This window comes from Crassostrea angulata, chromosome 1, assembly GCF_025612915.1.
Source record: "Crassostrea angulata isolate pt1a10 chromosome 1, ASM2561291v2, whole genome shotgun sequence".
Taxonomy (NCBI): domain Eukaryota; kingdom Metazoa; phylum Mollusca; class Bivalvia; order Ostreida; family Ostreidae; genus Magallana; species Magallana angulata.
In genome coordinates, this window is record NC_069111.1 from 51,460,321 (window position 1) to 51,476,490 (window position 16,170).

Here is a 16,170-nt window from a genome sequence, read left to right on the forward strand (position 1 = left end):
AAAAGATAAAGTAGACATTGAGAGGAAAACATTAGTTCTGAGCTACGTTGATACTTACATGGCGACATTGTTTATGGAATCCTATAATCGACCGATAGATCAACAAGTACTAGCCCGAGATCCGTCTTGTTCGAAGGTTGATACATGTATACCTTGTCTGAGAGTCAATATAAAAAATATTGAATGCCACGTCATGATTTGATAATGTATATTTATTAAAAATATGAAAATAACGATATCAAATATCATGCTGTAAGTATTTTCTAAGATAACTGGCAAGCATTTTGTCTCATTTAGTCCTTTAAAATTTGTCAACTGGCAAAATATTGGATGTAAATAGTATACATGTATACTGTACAGCACATCATATATATCGTTATATTCTTCACATCAAATTTCTCGTAGAAGTCTTATCAGATTGCTTTTTCAATATTGAATACCTTTTGAAAAGATAAGTATAAATTCCACAATGCAGTAACATTCAACCAATCTCTACATCTTCTACGCAATCAAAAAAGCCCCAGGGAACATAACTACTTCGCATGGATTTAGCTTTAAAACTTCTCTATTTTGGCGAAAGTTTTGCCACTAATGTTTGGAATCTCCGAGATTTTCAGTTTAAGAATTTTTAAAACTAATTCAAATTTTTAATAATTTTATCTTGTCTTCTTATTCGATGGTCTACTAACGAGAAAGCACTGCCATACTTTTGTACTTCTTTTTTTTTTAAAAAAGACTACATGCAAAATTATTGAAATCGAATTCTTTTTACAAATGCTGTTCATGCCCTTTAAAATATAATCTTAAGAATTTCTGAAGACCCTTCATTTTTTTTTATCAGATTTACTTAAGGGTTTTTCTAATAGCAAAAATTCTTCAAAATTAAGGATTCTTATCCTCTTCAGTGGAATGTTGGGACAATACAATATCCAGAAGTGGTCAAACAGGCCAATTTGCTTTCTTCAAGCTCCAGAATTGTAAGAGGTACTCAACCTCATAGTAACTCCAGTGTCTCTAATGTCTCATCATCTTTCTTCTTTATTGCATAAATATACTAGTACATTGTACATGTCTGTAGAGCTTTTTTTTTTGTTTAAACTGAATGTAAGGATTATGAGGCTTCTCTGTTGAGTTAAAACATTGATTTCCCTAAAACAGAAGTTCAGCAACAAAATAAAATACCCTAATAATATTTATTAGCAATTAGAAAACTATTGGTTTGCTCCCTTTTTTTTCAGAACGTTGTAATTATCAAACAGCACGAGGGATGAAGTATATCCAACATATAACAATTTGAGTCAAATTGTCCTTAAAATTTTTAGTCCATAGATACATACATGTAGATAGTGCTAGACGCTTGTACATGTATCAGCATGTTTTCTTGTAGTGTTCTGTGGTACAAAGGCTCACCATTGTCATTCTTATGGAGTGGATTCACAATAGAAGTTGATAAGAAAAGCTACATTACGTTTACATATTTAATGTGGTACAAAGGATCTCTTTGTTCCTGTTTGAAAGAGCGAGGTTTGGTGTTTTAGATACCTACATTTATAATGTATTCACTGGCTAAAGTAGAATACAAGTAGCCAATTCCAAATCCGAGACTGGCACTAAATGGGAAAAGTCTCGATCTGTCAAAGGTATGATAAAAGAGTTATTCCACACAGAGCCAGTGGAATAATGATTTATATCACCAATGTGTGTACTTCATCTGTTTAATAATTTAATGTTTAAGTCTTAATTTCAGTGTTTTGGGAAATTTACTGTTTATTTGCATAAACAAATTATGAGGACAAGTGGTTTTCCTAGAATTTAAGCTTTGCTATGGTAAGATTTATTTATACTAAGAAACCCCACATCCACATACTTCTAATAAACTTCACACTGATATTTACAGAAGTGTAACATGCAATGTCCTGTACACTAATATTTCATTAATTTTGTTTGTAAAAAATGTCCTATATCAAACAAATCACACCTTGAGCTGTTGTATAATAAAAATTTTGTGTTTCTGTTGGGAATCCAACTTTCCTGTCACCTTTGATATAAGTAAACGTGCAATAGATACAACAAATCATTACTGAAAATAAATTATATTTAATTTAAGGACGATGATATGACAATAAAATGATAACAATACCAACGTAAATTTTAGAGGATCAAAACCAGGACTGTCCAAACACGCTGTTCATGTGTGAACACCGCGGTTCTTATCAACAATACCCGGGCCATCAATCATCGTTGTTGCATTTCCAGGTGTAGCACATTCATAACTGAATTTTTACTCCTTTCGCTCATTAGGTGAATGAAAGTGTAAACTAGTCACATTTAATGCGTTATTTCTGTCATCATAAACAAGCCAATTACTAGCGGGATTAATAGATTACCCCTTATCGCTTCCGCAATCTTCTTGAAAGGAAACGACAAAAATATCGAAATTATCCAAAAATAATTTATTACCATAAGATACACATTAGCAGAAAAGGCTGTTTAGAAGTACTTAAGGAATTAAAAATGCCGCTTGATTACATAGGATTAAGCTCTTTGCTAAAGCTAATTATTGTTGATGTCACAACAGTTTTCCTCGGTGTCTTAATTATCATAATGGTCTGTCGTCACTGCTTCAAAGCGCTAAGTCATGACATATAAATTCCAGCATTTTGGAATTGCATTTTCTGAAAGAATGTATTAAATCATATTTCAATGCATTAAAGAGTGACATCTGTAAGAGCGAAATGCCAATTAGCAAGCATTGGAAATTAAACAAAACCAACACCTTCTATTATCAGATTATGATTTTAACTCTTGATTTCTTTATATGACATGAAACAGTGCAAGTATGATAGAAAAATTATTGAAAAATCAGGGCCGCAACATTATTTTTACTAGTTACTCTATCATACATACCAAAATTACTTAACTGGCGATGACTGAATCAAAATTGTGTGGTCAACATGCCTTCACTTCAGCATTTGTTGGCTGCGTAGGAAACCTTAAGTACTATTGATTAGCTAATTATGTCAGTGCTTTAAGCAAAACAGAAAACATTTTTAAAACAAATCAGTAGAAAAGTCGATTTGCTTTTAAAATCAGTTAAATTCTTTCATGACCCTTGAGAATTACAATGTACCACGGTTAAACATTTTGTGCAGCAAGGCAAAGTTTTGGGTAAACACAATAAACAAAGTATACGATATGAATAGAGAATAATGCAAGGCAAAAACTGTATCACATCTTATTCAATCCGAGACCTCAATATCAATTCTACGGCTTTAGGCCTGAGAGCTGATATTGGTCGAGGGTTGATATGGGATGTGATTTAGCTTTGACATGTGTTGTTGTTTTATTATAGATTTAAATTAAGAAAACTAGTTTTCAATTTCATGTGAAAAAACTTACAAGTCCTTACCTCAAAACCTCGTATTTTCGACGTTCAAATGTATTCTGATGTCTTTATAATAATATTAATTTTTTTTTTCATCAAAATAAACCACAAAACCAAATAAACCATATTTATTTTCTGTATAAAATAAATAAAATATAATTATCAAAACAGTTACCAAATTCAAAACGTAAAGATTATTATTTTGACCTTTTTTCACCTCATAAATGCTGTTTCAGATATTGATGATACAACATGCAATGAAAATATTTTAAAGTTCTCAAATTTGAACAGATTTGTTAGAAAAACCTTAAATATTCACGAAATAAAATCAAAAGTATGGGTCAATAATGTAGAATCTTTGATATCGCATGAAATTATCTTACTTTAAGGATAAGTTTGGGGTTACTTTTTCTTGAGTTTTCAGAAATATTCGCAAAATCTGCCAAACTATCTGTAAGTTTGGTCAGCACTGAAAATTAGGGGGAAAGCACTTTACAGTACTCTAAGGTATCGAAATAAGAAAAATGTTCATTTTTTTTTTTAAAACCTTTTGCCACAAAAATAGTTCTAACCAAACTCTTTAAATTTGTAAAGTTTTTAACTGTTTTATTGAATATAATTTATTTGACATTCTTTATTATAAATTTTTAGCGTCATTGAAATAAAATGCATGATCTTTAGTATAGAGGTGACCTAGAATGTCTACTCAAAAGCAGAGGAACAAAGCGAAAAAGAGTTCAGATCTGATTGGAAATGATATCTTTTTGATATATTTTTATTCTAGTAGATCATTGAAATAAATATCGAACTGATATCAATCTTAAAATCTGGCTAAAATCACATTTTGAAAATAATTAAAAAATCTATTAACAATACAAAAATAGGTAAAGGAAAACAAAGTTAGAAAAACATTTCTATAATTCTAAATTCTTTAATACATTGTCTACAGATTGAACGTCTGTCTTAGCAATGCTTTTAAAAATGTTTCTAAAACAAAGATTGTGATCGTTTCATTTTTAGTATCTGAACCAATAGCACCGAACGGTCCAAAAATAAAGTATATATGCTGCCTTTTCTACCCTTTTTACATGATAATGAATTAACGCGTAAGGTTCATGGAAAATTTTGGATAGCGTGAACATAGAACACAAAACATAATAAAATTATGAACGAAAGATTAAGAAAACGAATAATGTGGAAATGAAATATTGTAACCATCATAAATCTACAAAGGCCATGCAATTTAGATACTGGCAAATGATTAACTTGAAAACTATTTGTTCATGATGCAAACTTAGGTAAAATTGACGTTTACTACTTAAATACAATTTGGACATAATTCAGACCTAGATAAATGTGTACATCAATTTTAAACGTAATTTATATTGTAAATGTAATGCAGTATGTTCCATACTTAATGACATCGATGAAGAAACAAATCTAAATAGCATTGGACACCCACACCAATTTAGACCCGTTATGTTGTTGACTCTTAGAACCATTTTAACAAGACCTTGGACTTGCGTTAGAACCTAACTATCTATTCAAGTTTAAAATGACGCTGGTTTCAAGCGAAATATGCACCGATTGCGAAGTCTAAGCTCAAAACCCAGACAAACCTCGTTGTTTTCAAAGAGCCATGGCTGAGAGGCCAGTAATGAAATATACCGGCCTACGTCACATTGCTGTTTGACACAACTACCCAAAGTCCAAGCTCTTGTTGAAATTATTCGATTTCTATACTGATAGAAGTTCTCTAACAATGATATACACATTATATCTGTCGTTATATTTTGGATTTTTAAATATACTACTTTGTGTATACATGATTCATAAAGAAATATCTGTCAAAAGTAGATTCATCTACTCCAAGTGTTTTAATTCGTTGGGACTTGAAGGGAATGGGTTCCCCTCCCCAGACACCTTTAAAAAACTGTTGTAAGAGCATATAACAGTTTAAAGTCTGATCACACCACCCTCAAGTGTTTCGTAAGATTCGTAAGAAATTTTCAAAGAACTGTGTGATGTGTATAGAAACAATTGTATTGAGTGTTTCTATCAATTCAATTGATACATTTGCATGTAACCGAAATGTCACTAAAATGTTCGAATCATTTGAATTCTTTTTTAAGTAAGACAAGCAAATTAGAGATTTATACGAGTCTATTGAGATATAATTTTAAAAACAAAATCGGAAAATCAAGAAAAACATTATTGTTGAGAAAATGTTTATGAACTTTTTAAAACAAACTTTCGTTAAAATAGTTAAAATCTCAGAATTTAAAATCTTGATCATGTGAGATATTTGTGTGCTTTCAGAATTAAAGATAAGTTGTATTTGGCAATAAGATTGTAATAACATTTTTTAAGAATTACCAAACTACACCATATACTAGATGGAAACATCCACCTAGACTAAACTAGAGGTACTGTGAGCAAGCTCACAATTGATACCCCCCCCCCCTCCGCTAAGAAAAATATCATAACTCGTGTATTTTTTCAATTATAGAAAATATTGGATGAATCTATTTCACCATCCATTTTCAATAAATAACAACTGCTCTATTTTTTAAAACTGTTAATGCTAATATGAGTACACAAACCTATTTCTATTCTTTAAATTCCATTTTAGTTCAAGTTAACTGTTAATGCATAAGGACATTTGCATCCTTATGTTAACAATCATGACTCGAACCAAACAAAATTCCGTATGTCAAGCAGCCATTTAATATAAACATTTTGAATTATTGGTATACTGAGCCCGATTTCTTTTTAAACAATGACCTTGAACTTTCTCAATTGACCTTGGGTCAAGGTCATGGCACACCCTCAGGGTATAAACAATCTTGATGTGAATTAAGAACTTCCAATATTTGTCCAGTAGAAAGATATGGACTGGACATGAATTTTGCACTTTTTTGCCAGTGACCTTGGCCTTGCCAAAATGACCTTGGGTCAAGGTCATGACACACCCTTAGGTCATAAACAATCTTTGTGCGAACTGAGAACTTCCAATGTTTCTCCATAAGAAAGATATGGACCGGACACGAATTTTGCACTTTTTCAACCAATGACCTTGACCTTGCCCGAATGACCTTGGGTCAAGGTCATGACACACCCTTAGGTCATAAGCAAACTTTGTGTAAACCGAGAACTTCCAATGTTTCTCCATAAGAAAGATATGGAATCTACACGAATTTTGCACTTTTTCAAACAGTGACCTTGACCTTGCCCGAATGACCTTGGGTCAAGGTCAAACTTCGTTTGCGGGGGTATAATCAAGTTATCTTGAAACACAACAAGGTACAAATGGTTTCTCCATTCAGAATGCAAGAATGACAACTGGTTTAAAGCCTCTGAAAAATAAATCACATACGAAGGACGTTCAATAAATAATGTCACTAATCAGCTTCCATAAAAAATTAGGGTACAACTGGCATTTTAATTTCTTCTTTCTTTTCACGCATAATTTGGTTCATATTCTATTTTATTACGGATTATCAGGCCGCGTTTCATCATCGAATACTCCTTTGAGAAGCAGATATATAATCCCTCCTCGAGACACTATGAAAAAATTACTGATAAATCATCCAATAAAGCTAAAACTGGAGGTGACGATATATAAATAGCGCCTGTTTGGGAGGGTAACAGTTGAAATTGACACCCCGAGAAAACCATTGTCAACCGACGAGAAGCCGTTGCCGAGTGTGTTGCTAACGCTGATGGTAATAGAACGGATTATCAACTGCGTCTAAACCAATCAGATTTCAGTATTTAACATGAAAGTTTAATAAAAAAAACACCATGTGTCAGACTAGGTAAAGATTCGAAAAAAAAATCAAAGAATTGTGTAATGTGTATAGAAACAAGTGTATGTCATTGATAGAGTTTACAGGTGGGTCAGCTTATTAACAAAAGACCTTAAGGATAATCAACGTCCTGTAGCACCTCGTACGGCTTCGACTGATGCAATACTTGCACAAATAACCAATATCATTAATAATAATGATTGATTTACCAATAACCAAAAAGCAAATTAAGTAGGCATTTCATCAGTATTTACAATTTTAAAGATACAAATTGACCTCCAAAAAGTTGGTGCAAGATGGATACCTGAACTAATTACAGACAAACAAAAACGATTGCGGGTTGACTTGTGTAGAAAACTATTTATAATCTACAAAATTTGAAATGGACGACGTTTATCGGAAATTGTTACAGGTGATGAAACATGGATACGTTATTTTGAACCTCAGAGGGAAATTGAAAACAAAATGTTGTTGGCTAAAGAGACAAAACGCACTGTTATAGCAAAACGATGGCAAAGTACAAAGAAAGTATTATACACAATTTTCTTTAATAGTGAAGGTCCTGTAGTATAAGTCGCTATTCCAAAGGGCCGATCAATCACCGGAAATGTATACAAAAATTATGTGCTGAAGAAAGATAAGAAACATTACGAAAGGAAATATATCATAGTGAAACTTTAATGGTAAATTTAATAGAAATTTGCCGTAAATCACTTTATCTGCGAACTTTTCTGACAACCATCGTATATATAAAACACAAACGCGCGCCGGTGTATGCGATTTGTCTCGCTTTGTCCTTTAATGTCATAACCTTTTGCACATAGTGACAAGGTACATTTTTTCAAAATGGATTATAAATGTACATTAACATTAAATTTATCATAGTGAAACTTTAATGGTCTTTATTAAATATAATATTCTAAATAAAAAGCCCCAAACCCCGAATTTCACTTTTTTAAAATGAAGACAACAATGCATTTAGACTATCTCAAACCATAGTAATAGTACAGATTTTTTAAAAATATAATTTTCACTTTGCTGCCACACTGGACCAACCCAAAGGGCCAGGTCGAACTCTTGACCAAGGATCAATGCATTTTCCAGTTAAGGTAGAGGGCTTCATAGCCAATCATTTCGTTTTTCTAAATGTGAATAATGACTATATTTGAGTGAATAAATTAAATAAACATTATTTTATACTTATTAATTGTTATCAACGTAAAGAGGAAGAAGATCATATTTTAGTTATTATTTTAGTCTGAAGTTGTTCGTGTGTAAATACATATATGCTCATATATTTTTTCTTTCCGCGCCGTTTTATGTATCTCGGATGATGAATATGGCATTTTTTGATGATTCGTCAAAGTTAAAAGTCAAACAGAGTTAAAAACAAGATTCTAGTAATAATGAACCTTTGGTTGATCAAAATTGTTTAGTCATTATATCAGGAAACCAAAGCGGGCTTTCAGTGTGGGTAACAAGGAGCTTACTTTATAAAATCTATAAAAGATGTGTCAGCATTCCATCACCTTTTAAAGTAATATTTTAATTACACAATAAAAAGAATCCACAAAAGAGGGCACTTAATACAGTTATTCCAAGAGATATAATTTCTTGCCTGGAAGCTACTATTTTCGAATTTAATGTAAAAGCAGGTGCGGACGATGCATTTTTGACATAATCTGTGTCAGAGATAATCTACATTTCGAAAAGAATGCGGCTTGTGTTGTTTTAGATAAACATACATTGTAAGCAATCTTTAGAATTACAACTTAAAACATTTATTGTCAAAATAAAAATGGAGTTTAACTTGTAAGAAGACATAAAATGGTCCTTGTGAAATCTGCGGCCACACGAAGAAACAGGGCCTTTTACATGTATTGAAGAAATTAAATTGGGGACCATCATCTGTGGACCATCATCTGTGAACTCATTTTAAAGCAAGCTGAATTAAAGGTAACTTGGATAGGCAGAAAGTGACCTCAATTGGGCCGTCAAATCTAATCTTAAATTATATACATTTAAAAAAAAATATAAACATTCTTTAGAAAAAATGGCTATCATTTATAAAATAAATATTTGCAGTTAGGGTTAAAATTACCTTAACGGTCAGGGGTTCTTTACAAGAACCAAACACTTTTTCTGGGTGGGACTTTCTTTGTCAGACCGGCTTACACTGAATGCGCCAATTATTCTTTGGTAACTCGGCTCGTCGCTTCATTTCATTGGGGACGATTCGCCGGCGTACGCCGATCTCGCCGGTTTAGAAAAGACCGGCGTGGAATTCGCCGTTTTTCAAGTCACGGTCAAATGATGTATATTAGCATTTTCGTTGATTATATAAAATGATATGAAAAACGTTATATTATATATTAAAGTCATCTAAACTACACAACGGGCTCTTATGACAAGGGCCTAATTTGACCCTTTCAATGAACATCATAATCATAATGTATTATATAATATAATATTTCCTTGCTGCCGTTGTTTGCATTAAAACATTTGAAGTTTTTTCTATATTTTCATTGTGATCCAAATGCTCACTATTTTGAAAAAATTTGAAAAACATAAACTCCATCAAAATTTGGTTAGATGATGTCCATTTATGGTAATACATTTTAAGTGGTTTAAGATAGGATTAAGCTAAATTTTAGTCAAGCATAAGAAATGTTTAAGATAACCATACTAAACGTCAATACCCATGAAACTTTGGAGTTCTATAACTTTAAAAGATTTTTGAAACCTTTTAATTTTGCCATCATGAAGTTCACCCTTTTTTTGCCATCTTTGCATTTTCAGCACAAAACGGCTTGTTTTCAAGCTGTTTTTCCTACTGAAAACATTGACTTCTAAAATCTTGCACAAACAAAATGAATCTATTTAAGACCTTTAAGTGACAAAATGTTTTTCTTACCTGATGCGTCCCATATATTTCCCATTCAAAAAACGATCAGGAAAATGCCATTTTTTGATTTTTTTTTATAAATTTTAAAAAAGCGTCATATCTGACTTTCCAGATAGTGCAAATAAATCAAATAATTAGGATAAAAAAATAACTCATTCCAACTATTCTAAAACACTTTGCTATACCTAAAACACTTTTAAAAATTGCGAGTTATGGGGGGGGGGGGGGAGGGAGGGTCCAATTTGACTCATTTATTATATTCATGTAGTTCTTTTTATGGTTTACTACCAATCAGTCGGTGTTATCAAAAAGGTATGTAATCTAAACACGCAAAGGCGTGCATATAGATTTGTATATTGTCCAACCCAAGGTACCTGCCTGATGCTTATCATTTTCCACCATGGTGATAATTACTTAACCGGCTTTGATGATTATCCCGGTTTTTTTCCTTCAGTCCTAAAATCACGCATTCAAGGAACCAATTGCCTCAATTTTAGCCCACCCCGAGCTGAAAGCTGAAGTGAGCCTTTATGACCACATTTCTTTGTCGCCCGTCTGTCCAAAAACCTTTCACACTTTCAACATCTTTTCCAGAACAACTGGGCCATGGCACAAAGCAACCTTAGGCAAAAGGAATTTAAAGTTGTAAAAATTAAGGACCACGCTCTTTTTCAAGGGGAAGAAGTTTAAAATTATTGAATTTTTTAAAAAGAAATTTAAAATAAACTTTTACTCAAAAAACATTTGGCCAGGAAAGCTGTTACTTATCTGAAGCATCCTCAGCTAGTCTATATTCAAAGTTGTGTAAATCATAACCCCCGGGGTCGGGTGGGGCCACACTTTAAATTTTAAAAATCTTCCTCTCAGAACCCAATTAGCAAGGAAAACTGAAACTTTTGTGGAAGGATTCTCAGGTAGAGTAGATTCAAGTTTGTTTAAACCATGATTCGCGAAGGCAGGATGGAGCCACTGTGGCAACGCATTTTGAAAAAAACCGCACTTTTTACCAAAGGATATATAGAGAAAATCTTCTTCTCAGAAACCATTAGGCCAGGAAAACTGAAACTTAAGTAAAAGCAGCCTCAGGTAGGTAGATTCAAAGTTGTAAAAACATTACCCCGGGATTAGGGTGGGGCCAAAATAGGGGGTCGAATTTTTGCATAGGAATATATGGAGTAAAACTATAAAAATCTTCTTCTCAGAAACTAATCAACCAGGAAAGCTGAAACTTACATGGAATAAGTGTGTACTGCATTTTCTCGTTATAAAAACAAGAGGCCCATGGGCCACATCGCTCACCTGAGGAACAATAGGAATGATAAAGTCAGCTTAATGGAGTCATAATACAAACAATCTGGACAATGTACAATAATACATGTAGATCCTGCATAAATAAAATCCATTTTTCCTCCTTGGAACTCGGATAGCCCTGATTGCTGCCAATATTTACTAGAGCAGACTTTAATCACCGCTCCTGCACATATATAGGGACTCAACGTTACGCAGGCAGGGATGACCGCACACCTACGCAACTCAACAGGTACCAACGTTAACGCAAGCAGGGATGACCGCACACTTGCGCCAACAGCTCAACCTAACGCAAGCACGGAGTGCCGCACACGCGCGCTAGAAAGGCCAGAACACCAGCAGGGATGACCATACACAAGTGCTCCGCCGCAATCACCACAAGCAGGTATGACCGCACACTTGTATACATGTGCTACAGGGACTCAACAGGTAGATCCTGCATAAATAAAATCCATTTTTCCTCCTTGGAACTCGGATAGCCCTGATTGCTGCCAATATTTACTAGAGCAGACTTTAATCACCGCTCCTGCACATATATAGGGACTCAACGTTACGCAGGCAGGGATGACCGCACACCTACGCAACTCAACAGGTACCAACGTTAACGCAAGCAGGGATAACGCAAGCAGGGATGACCGCACACTTGCGCCAACAGCTCAACCTAACGCAAGCACGGAGTGCCGCACACGCGCGCTAGAAAGGCCAGAACACCAGCAGGGATGACCATACACAAGTGCTCCGCCGCAATCACCACAAGCAGGTATGACCGCACACTTGTATACATGTGCTACAGGGCAGGAATGACCGCACACTCTGTATCATAGGTTAGAAAACACAAAGATTAGCAAGAGCAGGGGTGTCCACACACTCAATCTATCCCTACTTGTTCAAGTTTAACCCCAAACAGTCGCTCGTCAAAATACAATAGACACTGTCCCCATATATGTGCCGGCCTAAAATAATTCATAGTATCTAAAAATTGGAAATCAAAAATAAACAAACTAATCCGGCCTAACCCAAAACTACTTATGCAGAACAACTTATATACATTGAATATTTATTATTGTATAAAAATAATCATCACAATAATTGGTTAACAGTGGATGCATTAATTAAAATAATCAAGAATCAATAAATCAAGGGCAATAACTCAATACAGTAATACAAAAAGATTCTAATGAAAAAATAGCTGCCTGCTTCAATTTTATAGTCATATCACATGTTGAGTATTGCAGTTCTCAAAAAGATCCTTTACAATTGTTTATATATAAGATATTTAGCTGCATCAAACTCTGAACCTTCTTGTGAGGCCAAGGAATTGTCCTGGAGCCAAAGTCTTAACAATTATAAAGAATCATCTTGCTGATTAGTTTCTGAGAAGAAGATTTTTAAAGATTTACTCTATATATTCCTATGTAAAACTTTAACACCCCACCCCCCAATGTGGCCTCACCCTTCCCCCAGGGATCATGATTTTCACAACTTTGAATCTACACTACCTGAGGATACTTCCACACAAGTTTCAGCTTTCCTGGCTGATTAGTTTCTGAGAAGAAGATTTTTAAAGATCTACTCTATATATTCCTATGTAAAACTTCAACCCCCCATTGTGGCCCCACCCTACCCCCGGGGGTCATGAATTTCACAACTTTGAATCTACACTACCTGAGGATGCTTCCACACAAGTTTCAGCTTTCCTGGCTTTCTGGTTCTTGAGAAGAAGATTTTTGAAAATTTCTCGAAATTCTTCATTAATTTCTAATTTTCTCCCCTTGAAAACGGGTGTGGCCCTTAATTTTCACAACTTTGAATCCCCTTTGCCTAAGGATGATTTGTGCCAAGTTTGGTTGAAATTGGCCTAGTAGTTCTTGAGAAGATGTTGAAAATGTGAAAAGTTTACGGACAGACGGACAGACAGACAGACGGACGGACAGACGGACGACAGACAAAATGTGATCAGAATAGCTTACTTGAGCTTTCAGTTCAGGTGAGCTAAAACATTTAATAAAGTTAACAATGTCTGATGCATCATGTTTGTCTCCGATCCATTGTAAAATGAATATATATTCAAAATCGATCTTGAAATTGGCTGATCAATTTCTAAACACAAATTCATCAAAATTTGATTAGATAATGTCCATTTATGGTAATACATTTTAAGTGGTTTAAGATAGGATTAAGCTAAATTTTTAGAAGCATAAGAAATGTTCAAGATAACCAAACTAAACATCAATACCCATGAAACTTTGAAGTTCTGTAACTTTATAAAATTTTTGAAACTTTTTAATTTGATATGTTGTTTGTATCTGCCTTAGTTCTTTGATCACTATATTTTTGTTTTGCAAACAATGTCACAGTGGCATACCATTTCTTGATTATTGTTATCATATGTTTCAAGAAATAATGCACGAGTTTATAGTTTTATATTTTGTAACAAAATTGTCTGATTTAATTGGTTATCTTTATTTCTCAATAAACTACATATGATTTCTGTCTGAGTTTATAGTTTTATATTTTGTAACAAAATTGTCTGTTTTAATTGGTTATCTTTATTTCTCAATAAACTACATATGATTTATGTCTGTCGGTCTTTCAGTCTGTCTTCGTTTTTCTGATGTGTGACTCACAAACAGGTTTAATGACCTATTTACTTTTACATAGATATTATAAATGCTATTGCAAATTAACAGCTGAAACGGCCTATTAACCTTGTATAACGGAAACGGACAAGACAAGATGTGAACCTACATATGTTTTTCTGACCTTTATTGGTCGGAGAAATCTTGCGTTATTGGTACTCGAGACCTTAGGCATTCATGTACACGTGACCAAAGTGATACATGTATCTTGTTTAACGGTCGATTACCTCTCGTACTTCTAGTGTTTATCTTCGGTAATGACCCATACCCCATTGTATACATAATATATGTTCGTTCTTTTCTATGACTGGTTCACCGGTTTTATTAAAGAAGGACCGTTGTTAAAAATAGATCATTTTATGGAAATGGTGCCTTTTTCATACATTGAAAATAACCGCCTCTGAAATTTGCTTTCAGAAAATCATTTGTTGACTAATATTTTATGTAAAATTAATGAATTTATTTTTCAGAACAAATTATTTCATTTTACACTTGCTTACCTTTTAATAAATAAGCAATTTTGCTTTCACATAAAATAAAATGAAACAAATTTTCCGTGAGAATTTATAACGTAAGCTCTTGTAATTTTTTGAATGTTCAGAATTCTCTGTAATATTAATTGATAAACTATTAAAAGAGAAAAAACTTTGTATCAAATTTACGCTGATTTATTATCCGCGATTTGGAAATTGTCTAGAACAAAGCGGATATTGGATACACGCGGAAAAACCTACATACGGTATTATCCATCATTACTTATACTGATAAAATTTTCAGCAATTTTATGATTAAATATCAAAATAGTCATTGATGAAATGTATTGGACAATACATTACAAAATCGGTCCGTAGTGATAACACATACAAGGCCACTGAAAAATGTAAATATACAATTTTAACAATACCGGTAATGATTATCGGAAGAGGTTTCCTACATCTAACAGAACTACAAGTCATTCAAAACAAAGTAGTCTTCTAAAATAGCTGAAATAATGATAGATAAGATAATCATATCGCAGTAGCTGAAATAATTATAAAATATCTATATATAAAGCTGTCGCATTAGTACATTTTTTAAGTACTCAATTTATAGTAGTCATAATATTTCGGATAAACCAAGGTGGAAATGATTCTAAATGATGAACATACGTAGCAACAGTACAAATTTTTCAAAATTAGTACTCATTTAACAGTAAGGGCACTACTAATTCTTATATTAAATTGCTTATTTATTAAAATGCGTAAATTTTTTAACAAAGTATATATTTCCTAACTGTGATAATTATTTTAAGGATATCTAACTGTAAAGGTAGTCACTTCAAAAGAATTACATTTACTTATTCAAGAAAAAGGTCTTGTCTTGGGAAATGTAAATTTGATTAAAAGTTCATTCAACCAAGATGAAAGGAAATTAAAATAAAAAGGAAATTAAAATAGTATATTTTCTTTTCTTTTTTTTTCTACTACACAACTTGGCATAGAAATAGTAGAAATAGTAATACAAGTTTAGAATCGAACAAGGGCTATATTTTGTTGAAACATTTGCAGTAGGGAAATATCACATGTTTTTGTAACTCAGAATTATTTAAGAAATATACAACGTTATTTAGTGAACATGGCGTTATGAATAGCAATTGCTCTGTTGGCATATTCCATGATGCGCGCTAGCGCATCATGGAAAATATGCCAGCAGAGCAGTTGCTATTCATAACGCCATGTTCACTAAATAATCGTTGTTTGTTACTAATATTTGCATTTTACCACTCGCAAATACCTGTATTAGCATAGACCTTGACTTTTAGCTATTGCATCAAAAATAAACATCAGACTGTAATGCATCATTTTAATTCACATAGATTTGTTAACAGAATCAATGATATGTTATAACAGTAATTCCTTTAAAATGTTATTATAAGACATATTCTAATTAAATACATCAATTTTATGGAGTTGGAGAAAAACACATGATGTATCGTATATTGGTTTAACTTTATAACGTCATGGAAAAGTATATGACGTCACACCTTTATGACGTCATAGTATACAGACAGAGCAAATGCGGTTATAGAAAAATAATTGCAGTTCCTCCGTATGGACTTACAGTGGGAAAGAACAATAGATATGC